General features: G+C 43.6%; 1 protein-coding gene and 1 pseudogene across 2 annotated transcripts in view; both read left to right on the top strand.

The window, feature by feature from the left end:
* Nucleotides 1–21,562, top strand: part of LOC105295323 (paralemmin-2) — a 318,042-nt gene that overhangs the window by 17,806 nt on the left and 278,674 nt on the right. The gene's annotated exons all lie outside the window — the stretch shown is intronic.
* Nucleotides 16,628–16,746, top strand: LOC111742891 (annotated as a pseudogene).

Here is a 21,562-nt window from a genome sequence, read left to right as displayed (position 1 = left end):
TCGCTTGACGCTACCCCACTACCTCCTCCTTGGGGCTCTCCCCTAGCAAATTTCTCCAGATTCCTTCTTCTACATTCCTTTCCGTCTAAACTCTCCCATCTGGGCTGTGTCCTTTGGCTACTATGTAAGTTCTCACTCAACTTAGCAAAGGAAGAGTAGCTTTGAGCCCCATCTTGGGGTTCTTCTGAGCTTAAGAAGAGAGAAGTTGGCACATCATAGATGCTCGTTGAATGCTTGTTGCGTTGAAACTGTCCTTTGCCAACTGCATCCTTTTTCTCTGAGGCTGCCGTGTGGATGCTTGGACTGTGCTTGAGTTCAGTCCGCTCTTGATGCCTCCCCCCTGCATGGAGAGCATCCAGTATTTCCAGCCAGAGCACAAGCGTTCAGTCTGGTTTGCCTGGTTCCTGGAGATCTCCAGGGTGAGATTGTGAGATTGTGTTCCCTGAGGTGGAGAGAGGGCTCAGAAGCAGCAGTGAGCCATGGGGGTGGCAGGGCCTTTGACCAGCGATAACCCCACCGCATGAACCTGCCGTGAGCAACTCTGCAGAAGCCATCACTGTCCCCATGGCATACCTTGCTGTGGACTACCAGGGAGGGGGCGTGCATGCGAACCAGGCAGCCTGGGGGTTACTTATTGCAACATGTGAATTTCAGAATAAAAACAACAACGATGTGCTATCTCTAATTTAGTTCCCTCTGACACAAAGATCACCAGTTTCTCAAACATGTGGTGTGTGGGATTAGTACCTGTGGTTTTCACCGAATGAGCACATCAGTGATCTACCCAGTTTGGACTATTGTGGGTTCCCCAGTTCTTTTCTCCCCTGGGGCTGTCATATCAGTGCCACAAACTCGGTGGCTTAAACAACAGCAATTTGTTGTCTCACGGTTCTGCAGGCCGGAAGGCAGAGATCAAGGTGCCGGTGGTTTCTTCCTGAGGGCTGCCAGGAAGAATCTGCCCCTAGACCTCTCCTTGGCTGGGAGATAGACGCCTTTTCCCATGTTTTTTTTCTTACCGTCTTCTACGTGTGTATCTCTGTGTCCACAGTCCCTCTTTTCATAAGGACACCAGTCATATTGGGTTCAAGATACCCTAATGACATACTTTTAACTCGATGATGTCTGTAAAGACCCTGTCTCCAAATAACATCACGTTCAGAGGTGCCAGAGATTGGGACTTCCATATATCTTTTTTTGGAGGGACACAATTCAACCTATCACAAGGTCCCTGCATTCTGTCAGGTGGCACCTACATCTCACAGTGAGAGCCATTTGCACTCTACTCTGCTTCCGGCTATGGCAGTGAAAATTGTATCCAAGGGAAATGGCCCAGGGACCTGTAAGTAGTAGTTGCCATTTGCCATTAATGCCTCAAACCTCTGCCCTTTTTTCACACTCATGACTTCCTTTTAGCACCCATGACCCTCAGTTTCCATAGCCCTCTGTCTCCTGTCAAAGCCTTTTATCTGGAAAGGCCCAGAAGAGCATTTCACACTAAGGTGTGCTGAAGAAAGCTAAGCATGCCCTCCCCCTGAAAGCCAGTTAAAAACAGCAGAAAGGCTGCAAACTACATCGCAGGGGCCCAGGATGTCCACTTAGCCAACATCAGGATTGTCTGTGTTGTCTCCCTACTGACCACCAATAATGAACAAAACATTCTTGGTGGGTTCATGGCTATTTAGAGTTTACAGAATTCTTTCACTTCTATCATCTTCTTGGGGCATCAGTGAGCAGGACGAGTATTTTTTTCTGCATTTCATTTCAGAGAAAATGGAAGCTCAGCTACGTAATTTGTTTGTGCTCACAACCGGCTACGTCATCTGTGCCTCTATGCTTATTCTCTTTCTTTGCCTCCAACATACCTGCCCTGTCATCCATCGAGAAATGGTCCCCGCAGCGTGGATCATGCAGCCTGAGTCTCAAAGGCTCACTGAGCCCCTTGCCCTGCTCCCGGGTCCCTCCCTCCCTGAGGGGGCAAAAAGTAGCCTAAGCCTGAAGAGCATGGCCAGAGTGAGAGTATTCTTTGTTTGAAATTTTAGGCCAAGGGAGCAGCGTGGAGAAAGGCACAGGCTTGTAAAGGAGCTGAGCAGTGTCAGGAAACCACAAGGAGTTGAGTATCACTGAAGCACCCTGAGAAACAAGGCTAGGAAGGTAGGGGGTGCTGGGTCATGGAAGGCCAGGTGTATCAGGTGGGGGGCCAGGACTTAGTCCGGTGGGTGGTGGGAGCCCCTGAAGACCGGTGGTTTATCAGAAACTGCTCTGACAGCAAGATGAGGCCGGAGCTGCTCCAGGTCCCCAGGTGCCGGCTTAGGGCCCCATCACTGCCAGTGCTGGTCTGTTCTTAGGTGGCCTCTCTGCTTCTTCCATATAGTGGTCACCTTTAGCTTTAACATCACTAAAATTATTCTCTCCATACTGAAACCCAGAAGAAGCGTCTTAACCAACTTCGACTGAAAGCCTTGGAGCCGATGGAAGCCAGTTTGGGGTTGGAATGTGGAGGCTATTTCTGGATATTGTGACATTCTGTTCAACTTCCAGAGGAGCCTGGGAATAAAGGGGTGACTCAGTCTGTGAGCCTATTTTTAGGGAAAGCCGAGAATTCAGTCTGGAACCACTCAGAGTCCCCATTGCCTGCCAGTGCAGAGTGTGCTATTGGTGAAGAGATTGCTGGGCAGAAATGCTGTATTTATCATCAACCGAATGTTACTCAGTGCCTCCTACACACCAGCCCAAGGTTTATTGATTTGAAAAGAGGTTGGGAATCAACGTAAACAAACCTTTGAGTCAGACGAGCATATTTCAAGGCATTTACATTTGAGAACTGACTTAAAAGCTAAAGAACTAATATAAGAGTGCTTGTTTATTGGGTGTTTCATACATACTATGCATTATGGTAAGTGCTTTGCAAAAGTGTAACAGGAACATCTTTACTGTTGTAATGGGCAAAGACATGATAACTTAAAGAGGTTAAACACTATCCTAGGGCCAGGTAGCTGAGTCCAGATTCAAACTCAGATCTGGCTCTAAAGCCCATGCAAATGATTACCCCAGGTTTGGCAAATAAGTGGCTCCTGTGCTGCCTGCCACTCTTTGGTCCCGTGTGTTACTAATTGATCATGGAATTATTTCCTGCACAGTTTAGATCTGGCCTCGGATCCTTCTTAACACAGTGCCCATGGTAGCTACTGTGACCAACTGAGCAGCATTAGCACTTGAGGTAAAGCCTATCTGTCATCTCAGTTTTATCTTTATATTTGCTCAAAATGGAACCTTTAAGTCTGGAGAATTTGTTGTTGATGTTGATGTCTACTGATCTATTTATAATCTTTTATTTCCTAAACACTTGTAAGAAATAGAGCATTCAATACAGTTTCCTTTTTGCAGTCAGTAGAGATTCTGTATTCTTTAATGGGGATTCTTCCTGCCTTGGAGGGGAGAATGACATTTTAGGACCCAAAGCTTTGAAACGGACAGTTGGCTTATGTGTCGGTGTCCGTGGTGATGAGTGAGAGATGGGAGAAGTGAATCTTAAGTACTCAGGCCATTGATAGCAAGAAAGCTTTCAAGTAGCCTCGTCTGCTTAATGATAGCAGGCCGGTGAGGTGGGGTAGGGGTATGTGGCGGGCAGGCTAAGAAAGCAAGATAACGGGGTAGACTCTGGGGGAACATGCTCCACCTCAATCGCCGTGAAAAGTTAGCTCAGAAGGCAAGCCCATTGTCCTAAAAGTATAGCACCAGCTGGGGCTGGAGGTCCCAATGGAAGAGAGGAACTCCTTCAAAGCAAGCTCAGACAAGAGAAAGGGGAAGGGAAAGTCCACGGTGGTGGCAAAGGGAGAACCGAGGGCCCAGCCATGCAACGGGACGAAATAGCAATCAGCGTAGGAGGAGTCCATGGTCAAGATTTAAAACCAGAACATCATGACATCGTAATAGAAACGTGTTGCTTAGAAACGTGGAGGCTGCCATGATTTCTTTAAGATTCTAGATAATTGAGGTGAAACGGGATTGAATCGTTGAAATGGATGGAAGGTAGCATGTATGGATCGCCAACACAGAGAACATTCAGTAAAAATAGACCTTTTGCTTTACTGTAAAAGGAAAAAAGCAAGTTCACATCAGCACTTTGGAGGCCTGTCAGCGGGGTGCAAGGCCTCAGCCAGAGGCCTGGGCTTTGGGGTCAAGGCTCCCGGCTCCGGGAATGGATGGGTAAGAGTAGGGCAAGACTCACTCTGAAATCTGATTATCAGAACTGAGGCCAGAGGTCAGGACAGAGCCGGAATCAAACTGCTGTTGCCCAGATTGGGTACCTCCTGGCAAGCAGCAGGCCCCTCCATGCTGGTATCTTGTTGAGCCTTATTTCTAGGGGTGTGTGTGTTATAAGCTCTGAATCCCTCAAAATCAGTTGGGTCTAAGCTAGAAAGAGGACTCCCTTGGACATGATTTGAACTCACCTCTTGAAATGCTGATGATTTGCCAAGCAAGGATTAGAGACCTGGACAGCTTCACAAAGCCCTGCAACGAGACACACCCCACCCAGTCCTCTCATCAGCTCAACAACTCGATGCGGGAGCTGAGGGAACTGCGGCGTGTCTATTAGCAGCATGGGAAGGATGCAGAGGCATAAGAGCAACTTAGCATCAACACGCTCACCCTCCTGTGGTAGACACGGTGGGGAGAGGAGATGGAGACAGTGGCTTGGAGATTCTTAGTGTCTGCATTTGATGGGTATGTGCTTCTTGGCAGTTAAAAAAGTAAATGAGGTTAACGGATGTCTAAACAAAGGCAATGGCCATAAATATACTCTTTGGAACTTGGATGCACATGGCTGTGTCCCAGAACAAGCCCATAGAATCCAAAAAAAAAAAAAAAAAATCAAAGACAGTCACATAACAGCTTTCCTGGCCACCCTTGAAGTCCTACCTTCTCCCAGGCAGCTCTAGAAAAAGACAACTCCCAGCAGGGCTCTGACAGCTGAATTGGGTGGCTGAGTTGTGGCATTACTGTTCTCAAAAGCACTTGGATTGTTTTCCCGGGGGCTTTAGAATGGAGCCAAGTTTCCTGCTTTTCCCCCGAGTTAAGCAGAAATCTTCACCTGCCTGGGTGTTATGTCTGTGTCACCACATCACTGGAGAAAATACATTACAACCTCCTGCAGTTTCTTTCATGAAACGGAGTATGGCATCAAGGAAATAAGATAGTCAGCATGGCATCACAGCAGGTTCGAAATAGTATCATCTACATATTTTGATTATATTTTAAAATTCAGTTTATACGCAATTGCAGTTCAGTTAATTAACTCCAAGCTGTAATATCAGTCTGGATTTGAATGGCTCTGCATTTCAATAGCTTCTTCCTCCAAAATAATATTTATATGCCCAATAGCAGCCTATCATTCTAATGCCGAAGTCATAAAACTTGGTTGTTTACCCCCTCATTTTTCAAGTCATTATTATTTATGCAGTACGAATGAAACCAAGTAAGCAGTTGACTTTTTTGTAGTGGAGGTTAATTTGTCGGTTTCCTGCCAGTCTTCTGTTATTTCCAGCACACATTTTCCAGGTTAGCTGACAAATCAGTATGGTAATGTTAGTAGAACAAAGAACACTGGCCAAGTTTGCGCCTGTGGATTTTACCCAAATCATAACTGGTTGATTTTTTTCCTTTAGATTTTCCAAGTCAAAGGATTTTTAATTAAAACGATTTTTTTTTTCATTCTAAACAGAATTTGAAACATATAAAAAAGTAAAAAGAATGAAATAATCTAAAAGCGCTTGGCATAGGGCCTGACACTCAATAAATATTTTAACATTTTAAAAGAAAAAAAAAAAAAGCCCATAATCTCAACACCACACAAATCTGCAGAGTTTTCTTTGCATAGATTTTATAGCTGTAATTATATTCCGTATCCATTTTACTTTGAGCTTTTTTCATTTAACCTTTTCATGAACAGTTCCTCATGCTGTTACAAACCCTTCATAATTATAATTTTCACTGGTTTTGTAATCATCAGTTAGGAGTACATTTAGCTGTGAGTACCAGAAAACCTGAGAAACACTAGCTTAAGGGGATTTTTAGTTTCATGGAGGAAGAAATTGTGAAGGCTCTTGGGATGAGGGGACTGCTCACTGACGGTAAAAGGAGCTCTGGATGCCCTGCCACACACCAGGTGCGGGCCCTTCCCAAAGGAAGCAGGAGGTTACGTCTCCTGTAGACTGAGTCCCATGATCGCCCCTGCTCAAAACAGTCTGGGAAAGTGAACTGGTAACTTGGCAGCCTCTCGTGGTGTCTTAGAATAAAGTGACCAGAATTAGAATCATCACCTCAACGGTAATTGTTTTTTTTGTTTTCAAAATTCCAGTTTGATTGCCTACCTGGTAAGCGGTGGGGTTTAAAAGTCTGTGCTCCATTTGCGACCATCGAATTTGGTGCTGGAAGCACCTGTGTACAACCAGCCATGAAAGAAGCATCAAAACCCCAAATGGTGGATATCAGTTTTAGGGAGGCAGCTATTAACTCAAAATAAGGAAAAATTCTTCAACATTTAGAGCTGGCCCAGTTTGGAACGAACTACTTTGTGGGATGGTGAGCCACCTGTCCCAAGCTACAGAGACCAAAAAGATACTTGATATGTAGGTGGAAGAGATAATTTATGCATCTGGGTAAGGAGACCAAGTGACCTCTAACATCTGCACATCTCCATTTTTAAACTATGGTACATTCGCTTAAATACTTCCCCAAGGCTGTGTGGTAGAGCCTTGCTCCAGTGTTACTTCAGATCAAATATATAATTACCTGAAATGTAGCTGAGTAGAGCAGTTGCCTAAGATAACAGGACTCACTTCGTAGGCTCCTGGTTGCAGTGCCATAGGAAAGCTCTGCCTTGGGTTCTGGGCCAGCATTACCTGGCCTGTAAACCAGCACCGTCTAAAGTTATACACCTTTCCTCCTAACTTCCTGTTAACATGACTCTACTATTTTTCCAGATGCCATGAATTTCTCCTTCTGTGCCAACAAAATGTACACTTTTCTCATATGGAGAACGATGTGGACTCTATCTTTGACTCAGTTATAAAACAAGGAGACACTTGAAAACCATTGTCCCTTTGTTTTACTTGCAAAAATGATCCTACTAAAAGTTTCACTAATTAAACTCATGTGAACAACTTAAAGCTATGAAACCAAGTGTGAACAGTAAACAAGTGAGTCTGAGTTTATGTAACTCAGCCATTTTTTGAACATCTCCTCTGTGGTAGACAGAGGGTCTACCACAGAGGAGACACTTTATGGGTGCTGAGGATGTCATACTAAATACAACATAGTATCTGCCTTCATTGAGCCTGCATTCTAGGGAAGTGGAACAATTTACAAATAGAGTAAATATATATATAAAGAGGAGCAGTAGATAGATAGATAGATAGATAGATAGATAGATAGATAGATAGATATAGATATATCTATATAGATATAGATATAGATATATCTATATCTATATCTATATGTAGGTGGAAGAGATAATTTATGCATCTGGGTAAGTAGATATAGATCTATCTATCTATCTATCTATCTATATATATATATAGAGGAACAGTTTACAAATAGGTGACTATATACTGTGCCGGTTTGTGGTGCAGGGGCTAGGAAGTGCTGAAGCAGGGATACCTTTACGGGAGGGTCAGGGAAGATGATGTTTGAGCTGTGACATAAAACAAAGGAGTGGGCCATGTGGATATCTGGGGGAAGCACACTGCTGGCAGAAGACATGGCAAGGACATTGGCGCTAAGTTGAGAGAATACTTGGTGTGTTCAAGAAGCAATAGGAAAGCCGGTATGGCAGGAGTATGGAGAGGAAGGACAGCGGTAGGAGATGCGATGGAAGAGGCGGTGGCCGAGGTTGATTACAAAGGCGTCTGGATACCAGGGTACTAGATACCAGGGTACAGACTTTGACTTTGACTTCAGGTGAGATAAGGATTCATTGGAGGGTTTGGAACACAATCTGATCTTTTAAAAGGAAAATACTAGCTGCTGTGTGAAGCAGCCTAGGAGAAGGGCATGGGCGGAAGCAGGAAACCAGTCGAGAGGATATTGTGGTAATTTAAGAGACAGATGAAACCTACTTGGACTAAGATAGGCGCAGTGGAGGTGGTGAATGATGGGTATATTTTGATGGCACAGCTCAAGGGATTTTCTCATTGAGTATAAGTAGAACATGAGAGAAAGAAATCAAGTGTGCTCCACAGGTTTTGGCTTATGCAACTAGTAGGCTGGAGTTTCACTTTAATGAGATGGAGCTGAAATGTTAAATTAGAGTTGCCTATTTGATACCCAAGTGGAAATGTTCAGTTAGATGTACGTGTCTGGAGTTCATCTAACAGCTGAGAGAGGTTGGGGCTGGTGACGTAAAGATGGGAACCATCAACATTTGTGTGGTATTTCAAGCCAGGAGGTTGGGTGAGATCACCAAGGAGGTGAAGATAAATAGAGAAGAGGTCCAAGGATGGAGCTTTGGGGTGTTGGGGGGGACGATGAGGATCCAGCCAATGAAACCAGAAAAAGTGAGTGGTGAATTAGGAAGAAAACTAAGAGAAGTGGTGACCTGGAATTCATGAAAGAGGGAGTAATCGTCTTTGGCAAATGTTGCTGATACGCCCTGAAATTTGAGGCCTGAGGATTGACCATCGGATTCAGCAGAGTGGACGTTACTGGGACCCTGGACTGGAGCCGTCTTGGTGGAGGGGCGGAGGTGAGCCCTGGACAGGTTGGATTTCAGTGAGAGGGAGACAGGAGGAACTGGAGACAGCAAGAGTGTTGACTCTTGGAAGGAATTTTGCTGTAAAGGGAAAAAGAGAAAGGAAGGTGGAGGTGGAGGGTAATGTGGCTCATAGGAGGCTGCTGTTAGAGGTATCGGAGCATGTCTGAGTGCTGTTGAGAATGATCCAGAGACTGGGAAAAGTTGATGAGGTGGGAGAGAGAGGGGACAACTGCTGGAGGGCCATCCTTGAGTTGGGGAGTGAGGAGGGCACCGAGAGCTCAAACGGAGGATTGTCCTTATGCGAGAGTGATGGCAGAGCCTATGGGACCCATGCGGAGGCTGGAGCCTTGTGATGGTAGGGTGTGGATGAGACCTTCTGACTGTTTCTGTTTTCTCAGCGAAATGAGAAACAAGATCATCTGCTGGCAATGAGGAAGGGGGAAGATGTACTGGAAGTTGGGGGAGGTAGAAGGTGTAAAATATACAGTCCATTTGGACAGTTCAAGAGTAATTAGTATAGGGGAATGCAGTCAGATTTCTCGGTACCTCCAAGGCCCCCTAGCAATACGAGGTCATGAACTGAAAGCAAATACAAACAACGCGGTCATGTGTTTTTCTCTAGCGTTTTCAACTGAATATGTGCAGGTACAAATCAGGAAAGTGTTGGATTTTGTCCGCCTTGGGCTTTTGGAAGAGCGTGATGATTGTTATTAATTGTGGAATATCAAAGCTGGCCAAAAAGGGAAGTGAGGGCATGAGATGAGTTTTGGGCGGTGAAAGGGTGATAGGATCAAAACAGTATAAAAAGAGTATTATGCTTTCATACACTAGATTTTTAAAATCATATTGCCAATGCATGTTGGTAAGTTACTATGTTTTAAAACTCTGTAATAAATTTCTACATATGAAACGTCCTCCTATGTAATAGTAATAATTATCTGCTGGCATTGCTGTTTATATTGTATTTTCATAAAACAAGTCCTGGTACATCTGGAAGAAACTAGATGTAAGGCATTATGTATGGAATCCAATGCAGGTGGCTGACTGGGAGGGTCACTGGCCCAGCCCCAAGGGTTGAATTTGAATACGTCGCTGGTGCCCCTTGACCAAGGGGGCAACGGTCTTGGTCACAATAACAGGCCTGGCAATCAAGGGAGTGTCTGATCAGATGGGATGGGCAGGGACTGCCAACAGAGAGAGGGCAGCTGGCCATCGGGAGCCAGAATCTGCCCAATCCTGGGAAAGAGAACTGATCAGAGTTGCACAGCAAGGCAGTGAGGGCCCCCATGTGAGGGGAGCAGGGTGGCAGGCAGCATACTCGACAGAACCAAGGAGGAGGGACAGCATGGAATCGCAGTTGCTCCTCCTGAGTCTTCAGGTCTGGGTCTGAGGCCAGGGTTGTTGATGGAATAGGCAGCAGAGGTAACCCAGACGGAAGGGAAGGACCTGGGTGGGCCTCTTAGCTTTGGATACCTTCCCACTGCGGTCTGCGCTGGCCCAGGCAGTGAGTCGGCCTGAGCCTGAGGGCGGGCAAGCTGACGGATCCAGCTGCAGACTCTGGGAAAGGCAGGGACAGGGGGAGCAAGCAGGGGCTGACGAGGAACAGCTGTTCTCTTTCCCCAGAGCAGACGGAAGGCCTGAGGACCATTGATTTCATCCATGGCAAAATCCAGGTTTATTTCGCCCATGGCCCCATCATCCCTATTTACCACCAATCAGGACAGGGTGAAGGGAAACTATAGGTCTCCTTCCTGGCCTCACCGACTTTATTCTTGCCTGGGGCAGGTACCTGTGGCGTGTTGGTGTCATGAGGTGGGGTGAGTCTACCAGGCATGCGTCCTGATTTTAATCCAGCAGTGTCAGGGTCTTGTCACAAGATCTTCTCTTGCTCGAGTCTCCTCTTTCTTGGTAAGGAAATGGCAATAGCTGTTCTCTCGGTAGCAAGAGAGATGGAAGTATTTGGGGAAGTGCAATTCAAGTCACAGCTGGGAGGCTTCAGCGGCAGGTTGAGATACAGAGGCCCTGGCCTTGCAAAATGAAGTGAGTTCAGCCACAGACGAAGCAGACCAAATCGAATCTTTGATGGTTGGGTGATTTTTAAAAATGATTGCAGGTCTGTACAATTTAACAGGGCTCCCCATAACAGCTAAAAACATTTTCCAGAGCAGATCAGATAAAGCCCAGTTAGAAAATCGTCGTTGCTATAAATCCAGTGGCAGACATCAGTGACCTAAATTTCCCCAGAAGTTTTCCCACAGGAAGTGAGAGAAAAACCGTGTGGCCGCCAACGCTTGTTTTGTCGAGAACCGAGAGATCTGCATGGCATGAAAAGATTGCCCATCCTCAGCTTGCCCTAATGAATTGGGGCCCATTTAATTCAGAAGCCAGTGAGATGTGTAAATCACATCTATAGAATAAGTGGTCAGGTTTGAGTCCCCATTGCCAGCGATCCACAACAGCATCTGGTTGCGTTGTTCTTCTTTCAGTAAATGCTTAGCTATTGCTGAAGCTGCGGCTTTTAATGTCTCACACTGTGAAGTCAGTATTTTTCCCATGTTCTGCCTCCCTTTAAAGAGGTAGGGGTGAGAAATGGTATAAAGAGTGGGTTTGTTGATCTGGGAGCCCCAGAGAGCTGGTCCTGAAGCAGAGACCTAGATGGCTGTTCTCTGTACTATAGGGTAGGAGGTCAGTCAGAGTGGCCCTGGGGAATGTGGGAGCTATTCCAGAGCATCCTGGTCCTTCCAAGAGGCCCACAAACTCCTGGGAAGAATTAGGAGCCAAACCTTTCTCCTCTGTCCCTATGTCAGGCTGACAAAGCAGTGTTAACACCATACCCTGAACCCCAACTGATAAAAGTCAGCCATGGTCACCACAAGATGGTTCGTGATGGTCCCCAGGATCTTCCTCATTGGTTTCCCACCTGCTCTTGAGCCAACCTTATCACTCTCACATTCTGAACTTGGCCCTGCAGCTGACTTTGACTCCACCTTCAGCTCTTTGGGTTTGTGTAAGTACTACAACTGGGCTGACTAACTCTCTCCCTGGTTCTCATACCCTGAGATGTAGTAGGAGTCTGGAGTGACCTTGTGGTGACATTGGAAAGCTCACAGTTCCACATTAGGACATAGTGGGTGAACTTAGTTCATATGGAAATGGATATACAGTGCACACTTGTACCATCAGCTGTCTGCACAGTTCCATTGTGCTGCCTTGCTTTCTCACCCATCTGCACTTGGAAGTGTAAATGCGTATGTCCTTAAATGGACACGATGTGCAAGTGTCAATGATGGAGTTTTCAAGTGAAGAAATACCTAAAAATATCAAAGTATAGGCCTAGAAACCATATATGAGTCTAATACGATTGTGGGAGGATTCGAAGGCTCTGGATGCCTTGTCCGAAGAACTTTGTGACAACCAGATGCAAAGATACAATATTTGGAAGACTCAAGATACCTGTCAGTGGAAGAATTAATTTATTTTCATCATTTACTCATATGCAGAATAAATGTTGGTGGCCTACTGTATTCTGTAGATTCAAGGGTAGCCCAGTGGAATAGATGGACTAGTAAATAGGATTTATAAGGTGATACAGGGCAGTGAGTGCTCTGAAACAGAGAAGCACGAGGTGCTCTCAGAATAGGTAACTTGTCCATGGTCATAAACTACTAAATGGCAGGGCTAGATTTTGAACACATGTATAGCTAACACCAAAACCCTAATCAACCATTAAACCATATTACACCACAAGCATTTCTTTATAACTAGATGGCAGGGTAAGAGATCAGCATGGTGAGAAATGATGATAGAAAGACAGACCAAGTTTTTCTAGATAAGGGGTTTGGATTTAATCCTTTGCATAATGGGAGGCTCTCAGGAAGTGATCTAACTGGATATGCACTTTCGAAAGAGTATTCCGCTGTAATATAGGAAGTAAACGTGAGTTGGGAGAGTGATGGGGTGGGTAGGAAGACCACTCGGAGGTGGTTTCACTAATGCAGTATTAAAGTAGCATAGCCCAAAGTAGAAGCGTAGCTGTGGAGATGATGAAGAAGGCATGAGTGTGATGGTTATCAGATCAAATTGACAGATCTCGGCATTGATTAAATAAGATGAGTTATTTGGAGAAAGGCGATAGCCAGGTGTCTAGCATAGGTAAGTAGATGGATTGGTGGTAGTTTTCATCAGAGTAGGGAGCACAGGAAGAGGAACATTTTGGAGGGAAGTGGATGAGTTTTGTTTGGACATGTTGAGATCATGGTGCCTTTGGGACACACACGTGAGATGCCTAGTAGGCAAGTGGACGTATAAATATAGAACTCAGGAAGGAGATCTAGTGTGGGGACTTTGAAATGCTGCACGTAGTAGTAACTGCAGCCAGGTGATCTGGAGTGATTGAAGCTATCCAGGGAGAGAATGCAGAATGTAAAGTCAACCTGGTGACTCACATTTAGGGGATGAGGGTGGCCAAAGAGGTCAGAGGGCTGGACAGGCAGAAAGAGGGCGGTGGGTGAGGATGAAAGAACTTTCCAAGAAGAGAGCGATGCAGGAGGTTGAATGCTGCTGACAGGCAGTAACACGATTTCTAGAAATGACACAATCGAACATACCAACTGGAAGGTCACTGGTGGCCCTGACATAATGGAAAAGCTGGTTAAATAGAGTGGTGGGATAAGGAGTCGAGCTGAGAGGAAGTAGGGATGCCGAATGAAGCCTTTTCTCCTCAAGTGTGTGGTCGTGAAAAAATAAAGTAAAATAAAAGAAGAAGAAGAAAAAGAAGAAGAAAAGTGAGACTTTGGCTTGAGAGGGCATAAGATTTATATGGATTGTTTTTTTAAAGAAGAGAGAGTCTAAATTCTGACATGAAAGATCTAGTTGAAAACAGAAAGAGGTGAAAGGCTATAGATAAATGAAAGGATAATTGATGGCATGGGGTCTCTAACAGGTCATGAAATGATGAAATTCAAGGCACTGGTGATAAACCTTTTATGTACAAACAGAAAAAATATATATATATGGACTCCCTACTATGCTAAACATGGCCTTGTGCTGGGGAGGAACAGTCTTGTACTGAAGCTAGAGAGTTGATAAAGAACATATGCATAGATTCCTGGACAGTGTTGAGAACCCACCTGAGGCTGAAGACCACAGATTTGTAGTAGCATTGTCCTGCATAGTGTATGATTTTCTCCAACAGACTGCAGCACCCAACATGGGTGTTTAGTCTTGGGAAATCAGAATGCGCACTTAAACCCCGATCAGGGCCTTTATACCTAAACATTTCCTTCTTGGTTATGAGGCCAGATTTCAGCCCTTATCTGAGATGAGATTATCAAGGAGCTATGGGAATACTGGTTGGATGAGTCATGCACAAAAACACTGAGGTCACCCAGGATGATGGTGGGATTTGATATGGATACCGTGAGCCAAGAAATGAAGTCATTAGTGGATACGAGGAAGTGACCAGATCAGTTGATGACAGAGATGGGGCTCAATAAAACAAGGGAACAAACAAGACTTTTTCCAGGAGTAGAGAGGAGTCATGGTCTGGAAGCAACATTAAGGAGTAAAAAAGTTGCCAAACCCACTTCCTGATCCTGATACAGTCTGGTTTCAAAGCCTGTATTCTTAAAACTATTCTGTACTGTTCACTGAATTTGAAGCTGAATTGACAGCTACCAGTTTGCCTGGAGGAGGTACCAATACTTAAAAAAAACAACTATAGGAAGGAGTCTATTCAGTATGCAGTGTTATTCAATCAGATTTATTTACCTCTTGACTTTTCCAAATCAGTGGATTCATATTTTAAGGAATAAATCTTAGGCACAAAAAAATGATAGGAATAAAAGGACATGCATCACAAAACTCATTTGGTCAACCAAGCTAATCTTATAAATCTATGGTTACATTTTAGACTTCAGTGGACACTTAAAATGTGAAAACATTCCAGTTGACGCTTTTGTGGCTGTTTAGTTGACACTTGAGCCCAGTTGCTGGCCTTTTGGTTGGGTCTGAGGACAGTTTTGAACTAGAAATACCCCATGTGTATGCATGAAGTCCTGTTATCTCTTAACACATACTTGGCATCTTAACCTGCTGTTTATGTTGGGATTTATTGGACCAGAGAAATTTAAATAGCTGTAAATCACACAGGTAGGAAATTTAATCTAAAAAGAAACCCTCAAACCTCTATAATTAAAGAGTTTATAACTCTATTACTGAGATTTTTTTTTTTTTAAATCTGAAAAACAAAAGCAAAAAGCAAACACTGGGGTAAAAATTCAGTATGATATTGTGTAAATTTACAGTGGAAATTTGCCTCTCTGATGAGCTGTACAGTGTGCATGGGTGGAAAAATGGAACCCGGAAACAAATAAATAGTTGGTCCCTGAGAGCCCATAGGGATGCTCAGAATTCCTTAGCATCATTATTGGTGACCACTGAAGGTTTCATTCTGTTCCATGACTTGACTTACAGTGATGAAGGTAGCACAGTTATAAACCAGCTGTATTTCATTTATGCTTGGAAACAGGGCCCTTTTGTCTCTTCTAAATGTTCTTGGCCCCCCTCCTTCAATTTCACGGACTTCGTTTGTTCATGGAAAAGTAGTTGTTGAAATACAGATTCAGTCTTGCTGAGCCTGCCACTCACCAAGACTTTTGGGACTTTCGGGTATTGACTTTAAGACAGGGGATCTTGTTTGTGATATGTGGCAAGGTAAAGAAGTCATTCAGTAGATTCCCCACGTGTTCATCTGCGACTTCATTCACAGAAATGAATTGATTCCTGAGTACAAGAATCGCTGTCTTCCCAGCGATCCGAGAACGTGAAAGAATGCAGCGCCGCCTAGTGGAGGCAATTTCTTAGCATGTGTTCCACCCCACACATTTAAAAATTTCTTTTGGAAAGAGGCAAGCTACTAACAAATACACCAGTGAATGTATTTATTAAATGCGGGGAGTAGTAAAATGGAAAGAAATAAATAAGCCTTTCAAAAATGTTAATTTACTACCCAGTCTTTTAATGGTGAAAATAATGGCTGAACCACAGCTTCCTATAACTACAAGAGCTAGGGGGATTAATAATATGGAAACGAAAATTGTAATTTTTGAGCGAAGGGAGAGGAGTTAAAATTGGGATGAAGCACATGAAGAACCTTCTGGAAGTGGGAACTCATTTAACTAAACATTGATTTTATGGTGTTTTCTGTATCTGTATTTAACTAAAAGGTTAAATATGGAAACTTTTGACCAACTACACCATCTTCTAAATTTATAGTCCTTTTCTAAGAAACCTAAAAAGTGCTAAGGTATGCATGGTTTTGACACTTTATTTCATCTTACTTTCAAAATAAGCTTAGGTACCAATGAACACCTGCCTTGAAGGCCTGGGTGCATCATTCAAACCTAATAAATTGTTTACTTCAATAGACATCTCATGCTTTTTAATAAGCTGTGTACTTTTGTCCTTTTGTATATTTGAATATGAGCATTTATGTTCTCTGTGGCACAAATTTTCCCCACCCAGCTCTTCAGAAAAGTCTAAATTCAGTAATGCATTTGGAACATACAGTAACCATGGAAATGACCATTTAGGTTACAAGTTCATGTTTATGATCAGTCAGAAAGAGGAACCACGATTACTTAGGAGGGCATCTGTCCATTAGAAAAAATCTTTTGCAGAGTCCCAAATTCAGAAAAATTAGATTTTAGAAGTGAGAGGTGAACAGATGCATTAATAATTCCTGAAATACTTGACTGCTTCCTCCAGTGGTGAAAACTCCTACAGAGAGTTTTACAGGAGAAATTATTTAAGAAGAGTGATATAAGGAAATGGTAAATGAACACTGGATTGTAATATTAAATCCAACATACTGTAGTCTATGGGCAAGCCACCCTGAACAAGCCCGATCCCATCTGATCTCGGAAGCTAAGCAGGGTCGAGCCTAGTTAGTACTTGGATGGGAGACCACCTAGGAAGACCAGGTGCTGTAGGCATAAAAATAAAAAATAAAAAATAAGAGATTGTAAGCTGACAAGGTCCTTGCAATCTGTGAGATCAACTAAGGGTTGCCTCATCTAAAAATAAATAAATAAACAAACAAACAAATAAAATTTAAAAATAAATCAGTCAAACGTAATTTAATTCTAAGTTATTCAGTTATAAGTAATTTTTTTCAAGATATAATGCATTTAAAAATTGACCTTAAAGGAAATCTCAAAAAAGGCTTTCTCATTTGTGTAATCCAGATGAGAAAGGAGAAAAAAAGCAATGAAATTGAAAGAACCAAATTGATTCCAGAAGCACTTGCCAAGTTTCCATAATGTCTCATTAAGGTGTTTGTGGGGGAGGGAGTCTGGGAAGAGCAAGGTTTCTTTTCTAGATTCTGAGGTTAAGAAATATGGTTTGGATTTGGTCACTCTGATCTCACATCTCCACTCATGTCTTCTACCTCATCATCTGGCCCCCTCAGATGAATAGGATGCAATGATAACACACATTCCAGGGGCAGCCCCTTCTACACCCATTATGGATCTCTGCCAACTTCCCAGTGGTTTGGACACACACACACACACACACACACACACACACACACACACACAGACCGGTTATGTATTTGTGGGTGTGTAATGTATTTATCAAGCTGGGGAGGTGTGCTTCCCCCCCCCCATAGCAATGCATATATAGAGATCAGCCACTTCGAGTTGAAATAAACTGTCCTTATTTGTTTGGCATGTGAGACCACTAATCACCCCCAAAATAAGCTTTTAAAAAACATTAAAACTGAAGTGGGAACATATGCCCAAAGAAACATTGTTTAGAAAGGTTATCAAAATATATAAAGAAGGGGCTAGGAATTTCAGAGAGGGTGGAGAAAAATTCTGTATTACTAGAATTTTTTAAATATCAAAATTGTGTTCATATATTACTTGAGTAATTGAAAACTTTAAGTTAGTCACATTTAAACTTCTTTGGAATCTACTTTTTAACAGTTATTTTACACCGCTGGGGGGTAAACATAGTGACATGGTTGGAATTTCGATAGTCACCTGAATTTTCTGTCTCATTGGACTTTAAAGACTTTTTCAAAGGAGGACTGAGAGAGGAAAATCTCCTTGTGTGTGTCTGTCTGAGATGCTGTAGAGGTGTGATGCTGTCACCTCAGTCCACTGTCTTGGTTGATTGTGATGGTTTAAGGCTCAGTCTCAACCCCTCTCCTGTCTACTGTTAGCTCAAGGCCTCTGGGTAAAGATGAAATCATTAAGAGCCAACTGCTCTCAGAGTTTCCTGGGGCCTTAAAAGCAAATGCTGTCTTTCTCCAATATTTCTTATTCAAGATACCACCAGCCCCATACAGTCAATGGAGGGGACTCACCAAAGATCTTGGTTATACTAGCTGCTCCTTTGTCATTTGAATTCTGGCTTTTCAGCAGATTTTATGCCCAAGACATGGGAAACCTCAAGTCTCCTTCAGTTGTTGTCTTTGGGGAAATTCATGGAGTGACTAGAGAAAGTAGATCTGGCTTTTTGCACGACATATACCGGTGGCTTTGTGGACCTGGTTTTCATTACTGAAGAATTCTGTCTGGGGGGCAACCATGGAAGCTGCCTGGCAGATCAATTAATGCAGCATGTTGAAACTCCTTGACTTGTTTGCTGCCTAAGCTCCCAACTACTCCAGAAACTCTTAGATATAACCATCCTGATTTCAGTCTAAGAAGTTGGTCTTTTCCACTATTTGCAATTTAAAATTATTTGTAAAGGACTCCCCTGTCACTGCACCAGGTATGGATACCATTTCCAGTTCCTATCACTGCCATTGGAGGTGGCCATCAGGTGAGCTGCTAGGAGAGGGAGCCACAACCCAAAGTCGGGGCCACCTGACGTCTCAGTCTGTAGAGCAGATGCTGCATAATATTCCTTGAATGGCTGAATGAATGAACATTCATATAGTCTAGGAAAATGAATGGGCCCCTCTCTCAACCCAGAGCCTTTGTAGTTGAGCTCTTGGGGTCCATCCATTCACTTTACGAATCTCTCAGAGGTCACTGTGTACCCATCCATTTGTGCAGTCATTCAACAAATATTAAGTACCTACTCCATACCAGGTACTGTGCCAGGTACCTGTAGGGATATGGTGGTGAAAATGGTCCCTGCCATCGAAGGCTTCACAATCTAACAAAAGACATTCTGAGATAGCTGTAGAGTGTCATATGACCCCAATAAATTGGTCATGATGCTTCTCCTGTGTTCACTGATTAGGAACAGACTGGTGACACCTGCCCAAGACCTCCAGCCCTGCCTTATCTTCTTCTCCTCCCTGGACATTACCTAAGAGGAAGTCCATTCTCTTAGGTACCTTCGTCAACTGATCTTCTTGTGTCAGAAAATAAAATGCTTTGAATTCCATTGCATGTAACAGGCACTTTGGGACCAAAGGCACTTCATTTTTTAAAAAAAGAAAAAATAGTTTTTCATAAGTTAATGTTTTTCCTTCTAGACCCAGGCGCTCCTCTCTTATTTATCCTCTCCCCATGCAGCTAATCAGATTTGAAGCGTAAAATAATACCAGACTCATCACTGCATGTTACATGAGAAATGTATTAGTTGGAAGCCTGGGGTTCTGAGGAATAGAGACCAGATTGAGCTAGCTCAGAGAAGAAGGGGTGGGCTGTTAAAAGGATACAGGGGTGTCTAAGCGTCAGAAACAGAAATGTGGCTGGGCCTAAGGAGAGCACCAGAGCTGGGAAGCAAGATGTCACTGGAAGCCTTTCTTTCTTTCATCTCTCTGCCCATCTTCTTCATCCACCCACTGCTCTCTCTTCCCTTCCCTTCTTTCCCCTTCCCTTCTTTCTCTCTCTCCACCCCACCCCAATATCTCTTTCTTTATCTAGTTTCCTCTGCTTTTCTGGTGAATGCAGTCAATCAAATATGGCTTCCTCACAGTTTCTAAGTGTATGTGTCACAGGCCCGACCACATCGCAGAGACTTCCTTCAAATCAGGCATGGCAGAGGCAGGGTCATATTGTCCCAAAAAGGCTCCTGGAGGTCACTCTTCTGGATGTGGGTTAGCTTCTAGAGAAGGGGGACACACCTTGAGCAGAACAGACATGCCCAAAGGTATCTAGTATACCTGAGTTGACACACAGACACACCTGTAGCCCATATGTCCACATCCCTTTTGTGGCGGCTCATCTAAGTAGAGGTGGTGAGATGGGTCCTCCTCGGAACCTGTGTGAGAGGATGTGGTTCTGACCTGAGCTGAAGGATTCACAGGGTTTGGTGGAGGTTCTGGGAACAGCCTTGGACCTGCACCAGAATATCTGTGTTTGAGTCATGGGTCCGCCATTAAATCGCTCTGTGCTCTGCGGCAAGTCCTTACCCTGGCTGAGCCTTTGTTTTTTGTTTAAATCGGGAGACACAGGGGCAGCTTTCAATTATTCTAAGGGCGATATTACAAGAGAAGGAACAAGCGGGTTACTGTCTCATTCTAGTTCCACCGTCTAAGGAAACCACAGTGTGGCGATAGTGGCTGAAATCACGAAGAACTTTCTCACAGTCAGGATGCTCAGCCATGATACCGGATGCTTTACGGTGAATTGGCACTCTCGGTCATTGTAGGAAATCCAAGAGAAGCTCAAAATCAATCTATGGAGTGGAGATAACCAGCCCATTTCCTAAGGGAGTTATTTATGTGTGTCCGGGGGAAGGTGTATGGGAGTTTTGAGCACTACATACAAATAGATGTTGTTTTGTGTCAGGGGCTTAGCAAAGTATGTTGCTCTACTTTGTATGTTCTTTCTCTGAGAAGCCTTTGAAGCATTTTTGAGTGCATGTGTCATAAGAGTTGCCAAGGCCACTAGCCTGAAGAAGGACAAAGTAGGAATGTCAGTGACGTGTGCTTCTCTTAATGAAAACAATGCCAGCTGTTCCTTTTAACCCCTATCACTGTAGTTTCTGGAATTGTTTTTCCCCTCCTTCACTTCTTTGTCCTGTCTGCTCCCTGTCGGACTGTCAGAGGGAGGAGTAGGAGGAGAGAGGGAGGAGTAGGGGAGAGAGCGGGTTTTGGAGATCTATCTGTAACCCCGTGTCCTACTCGAGGGTCTGTTCCTAGGATGTCTCTTTTAGTTCTCCAGTGTGTGTTGCTCATGCTGAAGTCCAGTCATCTGTGCCTCTGTCACCATAACCTCTGATGTTATCACTTTCTCTTTTCAAAGTCTTGGCTGGAGTTTGAGGAGCTGAGACAATGGGACAGTTCTGCTTTTACAGGGCATGTTAACCAAATATGCCATATGAGTCCCTAACAGCTTATTTGGCCCTTTTCATCTTTGGGGCAGATGGACCCATTTGTTAAGTCTCCTCAAGTTGCTTTAATAGCTGCATGATTTTCAGTTTTTACCCACCTCTGCTTTGTTTTCATTGCTACTAAAGGAGGTGTTTAGTCATTCAAAATCAGGCAGATGTACATATTTAAGACATAATATGGGTCTAGAAGTTTTATGTAGCTTTTACCTGCAAAGACATTTAACAGCTGTATCTGCTAGGCAATTACTTAAAATATAAAATGTAAGGTCAGATCTCTTGGGCATGTTTTATGTTTTTCTTTTCTTATTTTTTATGTTAATTATGACTTTTTAAGTAAGGAAAGGAGGTTTCGATATTACTGTAAGAGTTGCCAACCTGCAGAGAGACTGTGTCCAAGATGATATATGACTTAGTGTTTAAGTATAAAAATACCTTCGCGGGCCAGTCCACAGGCATCAGTTTAACACATAATGTAGCCAAATTAGTACATGTTTCCAAAAAAAAAAA

Source organism: Pteropus vampyrus, unplaced genomic scaffold (assembly GCF_000151845.1).
Source record: "Pteropus vampyrus isolate Shadow unplaced genomic scaffold, Pvam_2.0 Scaffold103, whole genome shotgun sequence".
In the NCBI taxonomy this organism is placed as follows: Eukaryota; Metazoa; Chordata; class Mammalia; order Chiroptera; family Pteropodidae; genus Pteropus; species Pteropus vampyrus.
The sequence above is the reverse complement of the archived record's forward strand: the minus strand, read 5'-3'. Positions and strand labels throughout refer to the sequence as shown.